Below are 16,498 nucleotides of genomic sequence, written 5' to 3'. Positions count from 1 at the left end.
TGATGTTTCTCTCCCTCTCCCTTCCTCTCTAAAATCAATAAAAATATATTTTTTAAAAAATGGGTAACAGGCCGAAACTGGTTTGGCTCAGTGGATAGAGCGTCGGCCTGCAGACTGAAAGGTCCCAGGTTCGATTCCGGTCAAGGGCATGTACCTTGGTTGCGGGCACATACCCAGTAGGGAGTGTGCAGGAGGCAGCTGATCGATGTTTCTCTCTCATCGATGTTTCTGACTCTCTATCTCTCTCCCTTCCTCTCTGTAAAAAATCAATAAAATATATATATATGAAAAAATGGGTAACAGTCTTATAGAAAGTTTCCCCAAATCTCACAGTTTCAAGAACCATTAACTATCCTTCAATAGGGCATATAAAATATGAGTTATAAGTTAATGTGCTTGGGATTTATAATAATGTGAGAGCAAGGCAATGAGTAATGATACACATGTGTAGAGGGGGCAAAGAAGAGGCGGGAGATACACTTAGGTCCATTGCTAAATCAAGCAGCCAATTCTCATTTCTCAGATTAGGCAAAAATTAGCAGCATTAGACCAAGTGACCACTCTGTCCTCCCTGCACTTGGCTCCCAGGAAATCCCTCTCAATGTTTCTTTCACCTCATTGGTCACTCTGCTCAGCCTCCATCAGTAGCTCTGCCTTATCTTTTGGGCCACTAAACCTTAGAGTGCACCTGGGCTCCCTTAGGGGACCTCTTCTGTATCTATACTTACTCTTTCAGTGGTCCCATAGTGGCTTTAAACACCACTACAAACTAAAGACTGCCAAAAATATAAACATCTATAGCCGGCAACACAGATATGTATCCACTAATTTAAGACCTCCAGTTGGAGGCTTTGGAAATAACCTCTCCAAAAGAAACTCTTGTTCTAACTCAACCTCCACTGCTTCCTCAGGAAACTTGTACAGACAGAGCTGTAGCTATATAGGCACATGACAATGGTACTTCTCTTATCCAAATATCTGTAGGCTTGGCTCCTTCACTTCCTAATATCTGTAGGCTTGGCTCCTTCACTTCCTCCAAGCCAGCTGCTCAGAGAGGTTTTCCTCAGCTCTGCTGCTTAAAATATAACTCTGCTTTATTGCTCTTTCAAGCATTTCTCATAACTAGCGATAATGCGTATGTATGTATGTATGTGTGTATGTACGTATGTATGCATGTATGCATGTATTTTGTCTCCTACAACATGAAGTCTCAGGACATAGAGTTCATATGATAGTCTCAGGACATAGAGTTCATATGATTTGTTTATTGATAGAGCCCATCAATGGTCCAATGATATAGAAAAGGAGGTGAAAGGGGGAGTATAAACATGGAGATGATGAGGAATCCTAAATCAGAGCATGTGATAGCACACAGAATGTAAGTTGATAAAATTCCAACATTACACGTAGTGATTTTGTGACTTACGCAAGTTCCATGATATTTTTAGCCTTCAATGCTCTCTTCTGTAAAGTGAGGGTGAAAATAATAGAGCCGAGCTCCGAAGGTTTTTTTGTTCATGAAATGAGGTGATGCCCATGAACCAACTAGCTTGGCATATTGCAAGCTCCCAGAAAGAAATAATATGGAGTATCCTCAAAAATGTATGCACACACTTTGAATAATTATAAAGGCAGTGTTTATTAAAATACATTTCATTTGCAAAATTGAGCTATCAGCTGTTAAAGTGTGCATACATTTTTTGGGACACCCTGTATTTTATGTTTTTCAAATCAAATGTGGGATTTTCTAGAACAATAAACAATAACTATAAGCAGCAAAGTCTCAATCAGTACCACTTTGAAATTTTAACTGAAAATTAATCTGGTTGCCCTGTCGAGGTTAAGCATGTGATTATGTGAGAAGGTGTTTATTTCAAACATGGAAAAATCCCTGGGAAGTTAGAGGTCCTATTGAGCCATTTGTATTTTTAAGTTGTTTATTTAGATTCAGCTTTTCTGTATGTGGTTTATATGCCGTTGCTACTATGTGACTTAATCTCTATCCCTCTGCCTAGTTTTTAATACACTTTAGTGGTGGGGCTGGGGGGGAGGGGGCGGGAAATAAAGCCAGAATATGTAATTCAGTACAAGACAGAGAAGTTACCCACTTGCTCAGCCATAGCCTTAAAGTACAGTGATACAGCCATTTGCAAATCATGGAAAGCTAATGTGTGCGTGACATTTTCTTTTACGATAGCTGCTCAGAAATGATTACTTCTCACTAGTTCTATTCTGACTTGCTCCTTTGTCATCTGGCATGCCCACAGAGAGAATTAACCCCTTGCTTCTCATTTTTTACCATAATATTCTCTTCATTATGCCAGTTACCACCTTGTGAGAACCAAGACTATATCCTATTAATCAGTACATTGCCACTGCAGGAGGCTGTGCTGAGCAAACACAGGAAATAAACATTTTTTAAATGAAGTGAATATCTGAATGTAGACATGGCTGAATATATATGCTAATTAAATACCTCTTCAGCCATTAGTGGAACCCTAGTTTAACACTGGAGATCAAGATGTGTGGGAGTAGGAGATGCTACAAAGCGTCCTTGATTTTCAAATAATGACACCAGGTCGACCTCCTGCTCTAGCCCATCTGATCTCTGGTCTGAAAGAACACATGATAGCTGTGGTCTGTGTAAATGTGGCATTTATCTTCATGAGTGTAGTGATGAAGAATGAATCAGGACTGGCACAGTCCTGGCTGACTTATCTCTCCTCACAAATGAAGATAAATAGCACAACATATTAGCCACTCTGCATTATATATATTTATTCCACATTTGCACCCACACAAACAAACATACACTAGGCTTTCCTCAACCTGATTGTCTTTCACTTTCAAAATATACAGTGAACAATAACAACAGAAAACCTGTGGAAAGTCAGAGGGAAGAAAAATGCTGAAATAACTTCTATGAGATAAGCCATGAGCCCTGTAAGCAGATACTGCAAAAGACCCTATCTCTGGGATCTATAACATGGCTGCAAGCCTCAAAATAAGATTTCCACCCCTCTGTAGCTGCTGTTGTTAAACTACTGATATGAGAAAGTTAAAAAGACCCCCAAGGTTACTACACTGGGCACTCTCCAACCTATGGAAAATTGCTAAGATGGTGGTTTTAACACAATGGTTTCCAAGACCTCCTCCTGGTCATCTAACAGATAGTCCTCTTAGTTTACTTTTAATATCAGATGATATTAAATATCTTCAAATGATAGCACACAGTTTTAATTTCTTAGTTGAACTAGTATGTCTTCATTAAGCTTCTAAAATTGTGGTAAGGTGGACAGGGTGCAAAAGGCTGAATACTGATATCATTAGGGATGCTATCCCTGCCCAATTCTCATGGTTAGATAATGTGGTACTCAATGTCAGCCAGCCATTGGATATTGCCTCTTCTAGGTTCTAATGCTGCAGGATGTAGCATCATTTTAAGTTATTGTATTCAAATTGAAACCTGGCCCTGTTGGGAAGAATTTAGTCCCCTCAGTCTAGTTCACTAGAAATGTTTATGTCTAGATTATCAGAAAGCCAAGTCTGTCCTTGCCAAGGCAGTTGGAAGTTCCAGTCTTTGCCTCTTATTGCCCATACCCGATTTCCCCCCAATGTCGTTAGTCCTTCTCTCCATTTAAGAGTGGGCAATGTACCAATGCACCTCTGCCTGCAGGCAGAACAAATCCTGGCCATCTTCTCTAGCTTAATACTCACACTCAGCCTCATGACACCATTGCTTCAGATTTAGCTCTTATCTTATGCTCTGTTAGCTTATACTGTATGCTCTGTCTACTTTGGGAAGTGCTACCAGTTTGGCTCCAACACCATGACTTCGTATTTACTTGTGATACTCTTGTGGGATATCTGTCCTCTTCACTGAGTCTAAATCTTACTCATTATAACATATCCAATAACCCAAGTCCTCAATGACTTAGGATATGGCTTGTTCTAGATATCAAATATGACCACGTTAAACCCCTTCAGCACTGAGACCCTTTCTGATATGTATCTTATTCAACATTAATTGGATGCTTACTAAATACCAGGGACTATTCTAGACACTCAGGATTCTGCAGTGAGTCAGACAGTGAAGAATGTAGCATGGAGCTTCTCTTTTAGGGATTAGACAGATAACAAACAATCCAGAAATTATCAGGTAGAAATAAGTATTGAAATAAAAATAAAATAGTGATGATACAGGGAATGACTGAGGGGGAATATTACACTAATTTGGTCTGGGAAGACCCTTCTGAGAAAGAGACATTTAAGTTCAAGAATAAAAAGAAAGAACTCAGACATAAAAAGATATGGGAGAAAACTGTCCCAGGCAGACAGAGAAGGTTTGAGGGCATTCTGACATCTAAATGTTTGTGTCTCTCCAAAACTCATGTTAAATCCTAATGCTCAATGTGATGGTATTAGGGTGTGGGCCTTTGGGAGGTGATCAATCCTGAGAATAGAGCCCTCATGAATGGGATTAGTGCCTTTATAAAAGAAGCTCCAGAAAAAAACCCCAGCCCCTTCCTCTTTGTGTGCACACAACTAAGTCTACAACCTGGAAGAGGGCTTTCTCTTGACCCTACTGGCACCCTGATCTCTGCCAGCCTCTAGAACTGTGAGACATACATTTCTGTTTCTGATAAGCTACCCAGTCTGTGATATTTTGTTATGGTAGTCCAAGCAGACTAAAACAAAAAGAACATTATACCTATAGAATGATAAGGGTAAAAATAGGCTCGTCTGATAGGAATAGAATAGACAAGCAGAAGAGTAAAATATGTAAGTGAAGAATGTATTAGTTTTCTTTGGGTTCCAGAACAATTTTCACAAATTTGTTGGCTTAAAACAATATAAATTTATTCTCTCCCAATTATGGAGGTCAAAAGTCTGAAAGCTGGCCCTTGTCCTCATTCCTATGGCTGGCTGTGCCTCCTTTAACTTTACTTCTAGAGTCTTCCCTGCCTATTGTCCAATCTTGTTTCTATTTTTGAATTTTAATTTTATTTACTTTATTTTTTTATCCTCACCTGAGTATATTTTTCCATTGATTTTTAGAGAGAGTGGAAGAGAGAGGGGAAAGACAGAGAGAAATACCAGTGTAGAGAAACGCATTGATTGGTTGCCTCCTGCACACACCTTAACCAGGGTCTGGGCCAGGGAGGAGCCTAGAAACAAGGTACATGCCTTTGATGAGAACTGAACCCGGAACCCTTTGGTCTGAAGGCTGACAGTCTATCTACTAAGCCAAACCAGCTAGGGCCGATATTGTTTTTAAAGTAGGCTATTTCATTTATTTTTCGTTCCATTGCAGTTCCCTGAAATATCCAAGTAAAACCTAAGTGATTTGGTTATACCCTGGAAATGATATACATTCAGGTCATACCCTGAAATGTCAGAGATTTCTCCATTTTCTTCAGGTCAAGGTGACTGAAAACTCCCTGGGAACAAGTCTAACAAATTTCAGTGACCTGTGTTTTGTACTTAAACCTGTATAGAACTATAGATTTTAGATTCTTTCTACTTCAGGGACTTCTTCTGAATACATAAAGAGATTAATGCAATCAAAAGAGTACCAATTTAATGTGATCAAAATAATACCAATTTTTATAGTTATGTCTTTTGATGAAATGACAATTTCAAGTCAAGTATAATTTATCTCCCCCACTAGGTTGAGATTCTGATGGAGAAGTGAGCCTTAAAGTCTTCTGAGTAGTTCACTGAAAGTAGAGGAAAGCAAATGGCAATGTGCTGTGATTTGCAATGTGAAGTCCCTTGATGAAGGCCACTTTTTCATATTGAGCAGCCATTTAATGAAAACGTGGCTGGCAGCCTATGATATTCTCTTGGATGCTGGGAGAGAAACAAATTGACATGAGGTCCTTGTCATTATTCCTTGACATCAGGCTGTTCCCCTATGAGCTGTTCCCATAAGACATTCCAAAGTGCCTGCATGGCATTTCTTCTGGTAAGTGCTTGTCCGGCTTATTTTTAAATAAGCTCATTTGTTCAGAATAATTTCAACATCAAAAACTACACTTATTGCCTGGCTGGGTGGCTCAGGGGTTGAGCATTGACCTAGTAGCAGGAAGTCAAGGTTCAGCGCACCTTCATTGGCAAGCAGAAAAATGTGTAGATGTTTATGCTGACATTTGGCTCTATTCTTATGTTGGCTACATTTAAATAAGGGCTGCTGTCTTCATCACGAAGCCTGTATCCAATCAACCATGGGTTAAAAGTAGAAAAATAATATAAGAATAAAAATAAAACACAACTTTCTGGTTGGTGAATATTCATCTCTTCACTCATTCATTCACTCATTGTTTTGCTATCTTTAAGTCACCTGAAGTCGATTGAACATGAAATGATTAAGTGGGAATCTGGCAGACAATGAAGTTGGGTGGATCTTAATTATGTCACACTGCAAAGGAGTCAAGTCTGTACTTCTATATAAAGGGAAATCTACTTGCAGATGGAAATTTGGTCACTGACTTTCATTTTTTTCACATCTAAGAGTCTAAATTCCTCCTCCCTTTGTTACTGCTTAGAGAACCCCGATCAGAACCGAAGTCTCAGACACCGAAGAGAATTTTTAACGTGGAGTTAGAGAAGCCATTCTCAGGTTAATGAGCACAGAGCAGCAGGCACTTTGAAGAGTTTATTTGGAGAAAGAAAACGTCTGCAGAAATCAAGTGATTAAGATGTGATACTCCAAGCGAACTCTGAGCCATCTCATTAGCAGAGACTAAGAATAATCTACAAATGTAATAAGAGCCCTCATGCAAGGTCACAAACATCCCAGTGCAGGCCTGCTGGGTGGGACCCACTGTAGAGGAAGATAGAGAATCTGATTGGATCAGGTCAGGAAATATTCCCTAGAAGAGATGAGAGTTTCTTCCCACGTCTTAAGGGAGGGAGATTCAGAAATGCGTATGAAATTTTCCATTGCATATTATTCATAGTTCTCCAGATGTGCATATATATATTAAAATGTACATATTTTTATTCCAAAATTTAGATTCAGTCATTCTCAATAATTTTGAATGATTCCTGTATAAATGCCACATTCTCACAGATTTTCCTTCATGAACTTCCATCAAAGGACTGAGTACTCCCCTGCACATTGTGACTCATCTCCTTTCTCTGAAATTATGTTATTTATCTTTCTCTTTTTGAAACCACATTTCTGCCTTCAAAAGAATATAAGCTCCATGAGTAGCAAGCAGGGCGTTTTGTAGCTTGTTCACTCTTATTTCCTGAGCCTAGAATAATGCTTGGCACAAAAGTCGCTCAAATAATTATTGAATAAAACAATGAAGAACCTCTTTGTATTGTCATAAAATCACTAGCTAACCTACACCGCTATGTGCTATTTTATGAATGAGAGAATATTGAAATGGAGGTTTTTCCCAAGGAACCAAGACACAGGAGATGATACATTCCAAAGAGGCTATAGATTTACAATGGAGGTGGTAATAGTGATTGCAAAGCTCATAATCTCTTAGGCACAGCAAAGACACCAATGAACTGGAGAAAGCGCATGAAGATTTCTTTAGAGAGAGTTATCCAATGAGTCCCACTCCTGAGGGATGGGGTGGGTGGTTCTACCCACAACTTAGTAGAGAGTGACTTCAAGAAGATTATTAGAGGAGGATTTTTGGGCGAATTGTCAGTGGGCTATGATGTACATCACCCACCCCAAGGAAAACATTGTAGAAGCATTCCTGTCCTTTATCACAAGACTAACCATAGGACTCCAGTGGTAGATATTTTTATTAATTTCAGAGAAAAAGGGAGAGGGAGAGAGAGAGATAGAAACATCAATGATGAGAGAGAATCATTGATTGGTTGCCTCCTGCATGCGCCCTACTGGGGATCGAGCCTGCAACCCAGGCATGTGCCCTTGATCAGAATTGAACCTGGGACCCTTCAGTCCGCAGGCCGATGCTCTATCCTCTGAGCCAAACCAGCTAGGGCGAAATATCAAATTTTAATCTGATGTCTGTCTGGCTATATTTTGCAATTTTTATTGATATTGCAGCAATGACAGTTAAACTATTAACTTGAGAATAAGGCTCCCAAATGGCTATATAAAAATTACTTTTTTAATCAGCAACAACTCTCAAAGTTTAAATATTTTTAAAATGTCTTTTATTTCTCATGAAAGAAGGGTACATTAGGGGTTATTGAACAATTAGAGGCAATTAGTCCTGTCATGTATTCTGGAAAGAATGTAACTCAGTGCTGAGCAATTTGTAGGATCTGGGAGAATGAGATCAAACCTGCATGCCATTTTTATAGCCACAAATTCTTCTGTGTATGTCCTTGCTTTGTTGTTGTGTTTATTAGGGTCAATCAAGTACTATAATTAACTCTTTAGGTAAGGTATGTAATTTACAGCCCTGCAATGATGAGAAAATGATGGCTTATTAAGGTTACAAAACTTGCTCAAAGCTGTTAAGTAGCAGAGCCAGGTTTCTTGTCCAAGCTGTCCTGATCCAAAGAGGAGGCACTTTAACTTGAACTTCTAAGCACCACTCTGAAAGAAAGGCTGGGTGGCCTTTGCTGTGATGCTTGTCATGAAATAGGATTTAACTCCCAACTTATTCTTAGCTTTTCTGGAGATGTTTCCATTTCCCTACAAGCTCACATTATCTACAAGCTCTGTTATCCTTCTGATCACGTGCACTACCTATCTCCTTTGTCTTCCATTATCGTTTTGTTAAAGGGCAGCAACCGCATTTCACCTAGCCTTGATTAAGCAGGCATGCCATTTGTCAGGGAGCTAAGCAAGAAAAGGCCTTACAGTGGTCCCCTGAGGTCACCACTTGGCATGATTCCCAGAAGGCACAGTGCATCTTACCCACGCCCACGCCACCTTACCGTGTGCAAGAATATTTACACCGATGAAAAGTTTCAGATCTATTCTGAACCAGATTTTCTAATACAAGCCCAGAGAGAAAGATAGTTTCACATTATTTTGAAGGTTTGATTTTAATAAAGATTAGCTATCTTTCAGAAGGTTTGTGACAAAGTATGCTGCATTTCAAAAGAAGCGCCACCTCCTTTGATGTTCTGAATCTCTCCTTATTCATATTGGAGGTGAGAGTACGGTAATATAAACTCCCTGTTAAAGGAATCACTGGCTTGTAAAATATCTGCGCTGTAAAAGTGACTTACTGGCAAGGTATCAAGTGTATACATTAAACTGTGGCTGATTCCAGTCCTATGATAGGATATGAAGTTAAAAAGAATCTTACATATGTTTATCTGGGTACATGTGAATATGTATATTTTATGAAATTCAGCATGTGATAAATGAATCAAACTGTAAGTTATTGCTAGAGTTAATATATCCTATGAATAGACGTTGATTTATAATAGCATATAGCAATTATTGGTACCTGCTTAGAAGGATCCCATAGAAAAAAATTCTCAATTGTGGTAGGCACAATTCTAAGATCATCATTGGAAGATGTACAGGGGACCATCTGAGGTGAGGGCATTTGTCAGTTTCCTGTTGTGGGCACTGGTTATCTGAGTGTGTTCAATTTGTGAAATGTCATGGATATGTATACTTCTGATATGTATACTTTTCTTCTTAGAATATTAAATATTAACATACAAAAGTTAAAAGAAATCCCCAGTGTTAGACAGCTGTGATGATCAAACAGGATAAGACATATGATCTGAGAAAGCCACAGCACTGCAACCCTATAAGACAATGGTTTTCAAACTAGGTAAGGGCCACTCGTTCGCCATGGAAGCAATTCCCGGATTATGACCTGCATTTAAAATAAAATAAAAGATAATAGAATAGAGCATATCCGAGTGTATTATACATTGGAATAGTTTATAATTGGCTTATAAACTTATGTGTTCATAACTGGCTTGATATGTAAGTGTACTTCTATTATGGGTCACAGACAAAAAGGGTCAAAGTTTCTGCTATAGGATATCTACTATATATGGGCAGATAGCCACATGCTAGGCTCACAGAATGTCTTCCACAAATCCTGTCCCTGAAGTATGAGCCCTTAGACTTCACTGATTCCACATGAATGAAATGAAGAGGCATTTCAACAGGGGAATCCCAGAGTACAATTAAATTACTCCCATTATATGTTCATCAGTAATGCCCACCTTGGCCCTACCACTCCTGAACATTGACCAGAAGACCTACAGCTCTTCCCCCAGGATGTGGTCTAGAATTCTGCAATTGCCTCCTCAACAGGGAAAACTGCTGTACATGGACTCAGTTTCAACCACATTTCTCCGTAACAGTATAGCAGATGTAGTGGGTGGCAGCACTGTGCATCAGTGAAGGCAGGGAATGGAAAATATTGCTCATTTGCATATTCCACAAATAATGGGATGAGGCTAATCATTAATAGCTATTTTTATACCCCTTGATTTAATTAATTCCAGCTAAGATGTTTGTAAACATGTGATGCTATGTTTGGATAAATGTGTCAACGTGAAAATTAGTCACTAATACAAGGCACTAAGGAAACAATTTTTAAAAGCACCAACAGAAGGCAGGCCTAGATAGTCCCCCATTTTTGAATTTGGGACATGTTTACCCACAGAAACCACTGGTGGTGAGATTCTATGACAAAAGAGGCTCCAGAGAGGTGGTGGGAATGGAGTAAAGGCAAAATCCAGGAGTGAACAGGACAGGGTGAGGCTTAATACTGGACCCTGGTCCAATTCAGGTAGAAAAGCGCAGTTTCTTGAGGTGGGGACCATTTCACTGTAAACCCACTTATGCATAATATTCTTTACCAAGGAGATTTGGAATAAATCAAAAGACAGAACATGATTGGAGAGAAAACTTGTTTTACTGAGGGCCAGAGGTTATTTCAAAGCTCTTGGAAAAATCAAATATGTACTAAATTTGTTTTGTTTTGTGAATCCTTACCTGAGGATGTGTGTGTGTGTGTGTGTGTGTGTGTATTCAATGGGATATATATATATATATATATATATATATATATATATATATATCCCATTGATTTTCAGAGAGAGTGGAAATGAGAGGGAGAGATAGAGAGAAACATTGATGTGCGAGAGACACATCTATTGGTTGCCTCCCTGACAAGCCCCAACCAGCACCGGGGATTGAGCCTGAAACCTTGAGGTATGTGCCCTTGATTGGAATTGAACTTGAGACCCTCCAGTCCTTGGTTTGGCGCTCTAATCACTGAGCAAAGAGGCAAGGATGAATATGCTATCAGTAGATTTAAAGGAGGGCTACTTAGAGGGACAATGGCAAGATGTACAAGTTCATTAAAAGACTAAAATTTAGGGTGAAGGGATTTAGATTGGATTCATGTGACAGAAGGAAAAGAAATGGGGTTCTGTGTAGGGATGTTAGTGGCCAATGGAGAGGGAACATTTTATTTGGCTCTGGTTGGGGTCCAAACCTCCTCAGGCTGCACGTCAATGAACCCACTTCACAACTGTGTGGACTGGTCACATCTAATAGAAGGAAAGAACCCTGAACATCTCCACAGTGGGCAGGGGCCTTCCTTTGAGCTTATTAAAGCTGGAAACCCAGAGGACAAAGGTCCCCTGCCTTTTACTCAGCCAGAGGCTCCTGCCCTGGGAAGGGTCAGATGCTCGCACCAGAGTGCATGATCATGGTCCTGCTGGGCTCATTAATGGTCCACACTCCTGTGGCTTAAAACACAACTTAAAAGGCTTCGCCCCAGCTGAGAAGTTGGGCTGGGAGAGGAAAGGAACCCAGAATGAAAAAGAATCTTTAATTTTCTGTTAATTACATCTTTTAAATCTATAATTTCTGAGCAGGGCAGGTAGGTAAAATCGAATCAGTGCTGTCACGACACAGCAGTTCTGTTTTAATTAAAAGCCATCACCTTCCCATTGCCCTTATGTGAGGTAATGTCACCCTGGGTCTCAGGTTTACTTTGGTGTTTCCCTTCAATTTTTGCATGACCAGTTCTCACCCTTGCTGTTATAATGTACCTTTGCCATGGAACATTTTAATTTATAATAGCTATAAAGACTAATGAGTATATACTCCCATGGACTGACGTAGATGTATGCACATTTATAGAAGATCCTAAGACGATACAATATTTATGCTTTTTCTTTTATAGGATGTAGACAGCTTTTAAGTGGGACCCTGGTTTTCTGAAAGAGTGCATGTCTCCTGTTAACTAGCTCATTCATCAGTCACATGGCTGACGGTTCTTTCTATGGAAAACAGTTTCAATATTATAACAGTAAAATTAAAGCACATGGGAGAATACAAGATATTAATATACATATAGATATTATTTTAAAACTCTATCCAGGGGACTGATTCTTATAGTATACTTGAAGCCCTTTGCACAAAATTTGTACATTGGGGGGAAGGGGTCCCTCAGCCCGGCCTGTGCCCTCTCACAGTCTGGGAGCCCTCAGGGGATGTCCAACTGAGGGCTTAGGCCTGCTCCTTGGGGGGAGCGGGCCTAAACCAGCAGTCGGACACCCTTAGCGCTGCCACAGAGGCGGGAGAGGTTCCCGCCACCACTGCTGCACTTGCCAGCCCTGAGCGCAGCTTCTGGCTGAGTGGCGCTGCCCCTGTAGGAGTGCACTGACCACTAGGGGGAAGCTCCTGCATTGAGGGTCTGCCCCCTAGTGGTCAGTGCGCATCATAGTGACAAATCGTTCTGCCTTTTGGTCGATTTGCATATTAGCCTTTTATTATATAGGACTAGAGGCCCAGTACACAAAAATTTGTACACTCGGGGGGGTCCCTCAGCCCGGCTTGTGCCCTCTCGCAGTCTGGGACCCCTCAGGGGATGTCCACCTGCTGGCTTAGGCCCACTCCCTGGGATATTGGGCCTAAGCTGGCAGTCAGACATCCTCTGGCAGCCCGGGAGCCCTCAGGGGATGTCCACTTGCCAGCGTGGAGCAGGCCTAAGCTGCATTCGGACATCCTTAGCTTTGCTGAGGAGGCGGGAGGGGCTCCTGCCACCACCGCTGTGCTGGTTGCCATCAGCCTGGCTTGTGGCTGAGCAGAGCTCCCCCTGTGGTTGAGCACTGACCACCAGGGAGTAGCTCCTGCATTGAGCATCTGCCCCCTGGTGGTCAGTGTGTGTCATAGTGACCAGTCATTCCCAGTCGTTCTGCTGTTAGGGTCAATTTGCATATTACCCTTTTATTATATAGGATGATATGGATTTTGATTACACAAATATTTGAAAGGTGGAGAGATTCAACTCTAAGATATGAACATTGTCTGAGAAAAATTTATTTAACTATTTAGTAAGTTTTCACCATAGAGGTGTGCACATTTTTTATTTTGGTAGGTAGATGACTGTATGTGCACTGTGCACATATAAGTATATATATGTGCAATGGGATATGTTGGTTTGATAAAGCCTGCTCAATGTGCTATGCTTATAGTGGGAAAAACAGGCATTTGTCAGTTGAGGTTCTGTTTATCTTTCTGTTGTGAAGAGTTATAATGTTACCTATTATGGATCTTACCCTGTAACCTCTTGACCAAATCAAGTCTCCCACTTAAAAGAGAAGGATATAAAATGCATCTCTGATGAAATTCACATGTCATCCCATTCCTTATAGGCACTAATTGTATGGAAAGGCATTGGTTTCTAATAAACCCCTGATGAGCATCAATTATTGTTGGATTATTAGGATGCTAATTTGGGAACTTTCTTTTTATTAAAATATTTTTTATTGATTTCAGAGAGGAAGGGAGGAGAGATAGAAACATCAATGATGAGAGAGAATCATTGATTGACTGCCTCCTGCACACCCCACACTGGGGATCTAACTTGCAACCTGGGCATGTGCCCTGAACAGGAATCGAACCAGTGACCTCCTGGTTCATGGGTCGATGTTCAATCACTGAGCCACACTGGCTTGGCCTGGGAACTTTCTAATTGTCCTTCCCTTTTGCAGACCAAGCTATTGTTAGACTAGTTAAAAGACACATTTAGTTTCTTTGTGTAAAGAATACACTGGTAATGCCAATGTGGCTCTACAATAAATACAATAATACAACTCATATAATGCATACAGTGGTCTCAGATAAAGCCTGAATGCAAGGTGTTATTGAACACAGAGTCCTATTTGGGCTGTGCATGATAATAGTGCTAAAACTCTACCTAAAGTGGTGGTAATTGTAAGTTGGATTCTGCTTTGAATATTTGTGTATATCCTCCTGAAACCCAACACACACATATGAATTGTTGGAAGGAAGTAAAGCAGTTTAGCCAATGAGTCATCACACAATCCCTGCTTTGTTCCAGGGCGGTCATAGCTGCACATTAATTTGGATGCTAACTCTGTTCCAGTGGTAAACACAAAGGCAAGAACCTTGTGTACCCAAGGAGATGCTTCAGAGGGCTCACTTAGGGAAAACATCTGCAGTGCCTATTTTAAATCAAGGCCTCAAAATTGCATGGTGGGCTAAAAGGGAATATGCCTCATGGTGAAGCTACATTGAGAGGAAGACAGTGGAAATAACCAGAGAGGAAAGGAAAAGAAACAATGAGAGAAAAAGTGAGATAGAGAATGGAGGACATTCCTGAAATATCTCTGGGGTGCAAACGAAAGCTATGCTCATGTCTCCATGGTTAGACTGATGCTATGAGAACTCCAAGGTCTACTGCAAGGACATTTTGTTTCTAAAAATTAGAAATCCAAGGGATGAGAAAAGAGACATTCTACCTGTGGCCACCAAGTGGGAGTTTACCTGTGAATTTACACTCTGCCTCTGAGAAAATGTCAGGCTCACTTTATCTTCCCAACACATGAGCAAGAAATAAAAAGAGAGTGGTTTTTGTTCACAGTGCAGTAGGTATAATCTAAAGAGGATATCTGTGATTACAAACATTGCAGGGATTATGTGTGAAAGTAAAGGAGACTCCTTTGTTGCAGAACTTCTCAGAGCCTTTATATGCTAACTAGAGCCCTGATGCACAAAATTCATGCACGAGTAGGCCTTCCTTCTCCCAAGTGCTGGCACCGGCTTCCCTCTGGTGCCTGGAACCCTGGCTTCCCTCGCAGCCCCAATTTAGCCCACAAGGACGTCCAGAAGGAAGTCTGTTATAATTAGCACATTACATTTTTATTATTATAGATAAGCTCTATACTTTCCCAATGTTCAGGGCACAAATAATACATAGCAAGAAAGTGGGATCAGGGCTCCCTTTATCCAAAGCATTTACATTGGCATTTGTTCCCCAAAGCTTATTCTGAGAAGGCTAAATTAGATGTTTTAGTTAATATGCCCATTTAAAAAATTGAAAAAAAGTTATTGTAGGATAATTTTTAGAAATTGTTATATTGTTGGGTAGAGTTTGATAATTATTTCAACAAACAAACTTGATTAGAAACAGATTTCTACACATTTTCATCCTTTCTTTTTACATGTTGGTATCATTTGCTTAATCCATAAAATAACATCACTCAGAAGTTCAGCATTAAGCTTTGCTTTAAAATATTAAGATATTAAATTTAGTGAGGCAGGCAAAAACTTATTAATAGAAATTCTAGTAATAATTAGAATCACCTACTGAAATGTGCACAGGGCACTTTGCTAGATTTACTAATTTACAAAATCATTAAAAATAATTTACATTGTGCTTGACACATGATATGCACCTGTTGGCAGGAGTTATTTTCATGTTATTGACATTTTATTTCATATACACATTCAACAATGGAACATTCTCAATATGGAAACGGCTGCCTAGAAAGAAAGGAAAGGAAGTTAAGTGGTAACCTCCCCTGGAGACGGAGTCCACAGAGGTAATCCATTTAAAATGAGGTTGTCAGAGTGGGCCCCAATATGAAATGACAGGGATCCTTGCGAAAGGGAAGATTTGGACAGAGACAGATGTGCACAGGGGGAAAAGTATGTGAAGATACACAGGGCGGAGAAAGCCGTATGACTAGTGATGCATCCACAAGCCAAGAACACCAAGGGTTGCAGGAAGTACTAGAATCCAGAGAAGGCAAGGGAGGATCCTTGCTTAGGGAGGTCAGAGAGAGCACGTCCGGTCTGCATCCTGACTTCAGACTTCTAGTCTCCAGAACTATGAGGAAATACATTTTTGTTGTTTTCAGCCACCCAGTTGGTGGTAATTTGTTAAGGTAGCTCTAGGGAAAGAATACACTGTTTTGACATTTCTTTTCAGCACACATCACAATTGCAACTATTTATTTGGTTTACTGTTACTGACTAATTTCAATATTAGAGGGATCCTGCTTCTCTGATTAGTACATATCACCTGGTTCTAGGAAAGTGTCCGCAGAGGGTCAGTGCTCATCATATGCAGTAAATTAATGAATGGTTGAATTGAAGGGAAACAACGATCAAGCTTTAAAGACGCAAAACAAGAACAACGACAATCATTTATTGGTAGTTGTTGTGTTTGCTTATTTGCTTGCTTTTTTTACTCTAAGCATCCTGTAAACTCAGTCCTTCTCAGGAGTACAGTTAATTGTGTCTATAAAG

General features: G+C 40.1%; 1 protein-coding gene across 1 annotated transcript in view; it reads right to left on the bottom strand.

Moving 5' to 3' along the window:
- Positions 1 to 16,498, bottom strand: part of LOC102429736 (leucine-rich repeat-containing protein 4C) — a 148,029-nt gene that overhangs the window by 26,912 nt on the left and 104,619 nt on the right. The window contains exon 5 of the mRNA XM_023763837.1: positions 234 to 240. The gene's annotated coding sequence lies outside the window, so the exon portion shown is untranslated. The remainder of the gene's footprint in view (positions 1 to 233; positions 241 to 16,498) is intronic.

The sequence above is a fragment of the Myotis lucifugus genome, unplaced genomic scaffold (genome assembly GCF_000147115.1).
Source record: "Myotis lucifugus unplaced genomic scaffold, Myoluc2.0 scaffold_303, whole genome shotgun sequence".
Classification (NCBI taxonomy): Eukaryota; Metazoa; Chordata; class Mammalia; order Chiroptera; family Vespertilionidae; genus Myotis; species Myotis lucifugus.
Note: the sequence above shows the minus strand (reverse complement) of the source record. Positions and strands in the feature narration are given on the sequence as shown.